Genomic DNA, 2704 nt, shown 5'->3' on the forward strand with positions numbered 1-2704 from the left:
CCGGAACATTCACTCCCTCATTCCAATCCTACGTCACCATTCCCGGCTGCTCCTCCCTCCGGTCCCTCCTCTGGATAGTCCCGTCCCGCACAGGGCCGCCATGATGGTGCACAGAGGACTGACTGCAGCCGGGGTGGGGGCCCAGCCTCCCAGAGGACACCCACAATAAAAAATGTGGGCCTCAAGTGTGTATTTAAAAATAACTCAAATACGCCTGTAGTAAAATAATTCTTTCGGCACTACGACCTTACTTTGTCTGGGATAACAAGTAATATTAGTTTATTGTGGGCAATGTTAGCTAGCTAATGCTAGCAAACTGCAAAACTTGCTGCATAATCTTTATTTAGCATGTGAAAGTAGGAAAAGCTATGAGATACAAAACCTGAGAATGGCAGTACTTCTTTTTTTACTGTCACTTTTAAAAGAAGATTTTATTTTATCTGTACTATACTTGAGTACTTCATTTTATGCTTCTTTATTCCACTCTGCTTAATTTCACAGGGAGGTGATGTATATTTTCATCTTTGTAGATTAAGGTTTTACAGCAACATGTTTTATATTATAAAAGATGATGCCTTGCTAGATTTAAATAGCCACCGTGTATAAAGTTGTTAAAATTAGCCTTACCTCAGCTCGCTGAAACAAACTAAAATACTGCTGACAGAGTAATGCATCATTACAAATCAAATGATATATCATTGACTGGTGCCATTCTGCTGTACAATGAGTACTTACATGCTGATTGTGCTTCAGTATTTTCATTTAAGCCTTTGCAGCCTATAATAAGTATTTCGACATTGTGGTTTTGTTACTTTTACATAAAACCTCTATTTCTTCCACCTCTGGAGATCAGAGTGTGCTGCTTATTCACTATAGACCTGTTCAGTGATTATGATTTAAAAAAAGTATATTATTGAAAATTTGTTTTAATAGCCTGTCTTTAAAGTGACATTGATTCAAACAAAAATGAACAGCTGGGTGCCTATTAATCTACCATTCCTCCACCTCTCCCTTCATTTTGTGCAGTATTCATATGCTGGAATATTACACCACCTAGCTTTGCTGTGTGGTATGATTAAAATCAAACTAATTTAGGAATATGCACCATATAAGCACAATATCTGCTGAAATTGTATTCTTAAAACTACATTTTTGATACACAGATCTTCAAGACAGGGCCTCAAGATCAGCTACTAAAAAGCAAGACCCACATTAAAGGAAGTCTGTTTAAACTGTCAGATCACATCCTATTCGGATTCATAATTCAGCTTTCTAGACACGAAACATGATAGATGCTTAATTTCACCTCTGAATGAAATAACCATCATTTAAGATCATGGTTGGGATTTTTCCCCCCGACTTTCCTCTCTTACAGGTCAGTGGTCAAGGTCAGCGCAAGCCCTCTGGTCTGAGGTCCCCTTGTGGTGGAACAGCATCATTAACCATCAGGTCATTTTGCCACCCCCTCCACAGTTGGTGCACAATAGCTCTCTACCTCTATCAGACATTTGGAGAATTAGCAATTAATACATTTTTTGTTTAAATTCACAATGTGTTTTTAGAGCTCAAAAAGTGTGTCTCTTTGTTGCCCAGTATAGACTCATGAGAAGAGACTTGCTCACTCACAGCCTGCAGATTCTTTTCTTACCTTCTGTTACATCACAAGAAATAAGCCTCCAAAAGGTCAACACTTCATGTACCTATGAAGAATAGCAGCTCACCTCAAATCAATGCATTAAACATGAAGCTGGATTAATGGTGCAGTCGTAGCAGGCTGCCACAGGTGGTGCTGAAGGCTGCAGCAGTTTCAGAGCCTCCCCTTTTAATATCACAAACAGTTGTTCAAACATATCCAGAAAACAAAAATAGACAGGAAGAGTCCTTGAGAAGTGCCAGACGGCAGACGCCCTTCCCTCATAAAAGACAACAACAATCAGAGGGATTACAATGACTTGACAAGAACTGCTTTCTTTTACATTATGTGGAACAATTTGTTGACATCTGTTCAAAATTGCTTGGCTCAAAACCAGGTGGATGAGAACCCAATTTGGACCTGAACAAAGAACAAAACAGTACGAAAACAGATTAACTTGTTGATAACTGTCAAAATGTTTTATAGATTAAAATTTTCCAAAGTCACACAGCTTGAACTGAAAGTACAGTTTGACCATTTAGATAAACCCTTTGATATGAAAAGATCTTAATATGTCACCAACAATTAACCTAATGTATTAAATATGTGTGGATTAAATTTGTTGTCACTTGTTAACATTTTGAATTTCTCATGACTTTGATTTGGTTCAATTAAGTGTTAAGAGAGGTGAGAGAAAAAAATAACCTGATGTCAAAACATTGCCATTCATGGAGATAATCTTAAATTTTATGTGTTTGGAGAGTTTATAATGTATCCTCTAGAGGGAGCCAAACCCCATTAAATAACCTACCAACTGACCTTGTTTAGCTCAAACAAGCTGAAAGACAAAATATCAAAGCACATAAATTTGCTCATTTCATTGTCCATTTAATAGTGAAGACAACTCACAGTTATAGAGAAAAAAAAACTGGCAATTGCCTGTTAATTTAGACAAACACAGAATAATCTAAGGTGAAACACAGACCTTCTATTGTCCAAAGTTAATGAATGATGGAGAGTGCACTTTCACCACATCTACGCACAATAAATAGCGAGATCATATAAGAATGT

This window comes from Chelmon rostratus, chromosome 11 (assembly GCF_017976325.1).
Source record: "Chelmon rostratus isolate fCheRos1 chromosome 11, fCheRos1.pri, whole genome shotgun sequence".
Lineage (NCBI taxonomy): Eukaryota > Metazoa > Chordata > Actinopteri > Chaetodontiformes > Chaetodontidae > Chelmon > Chelmon rostratus.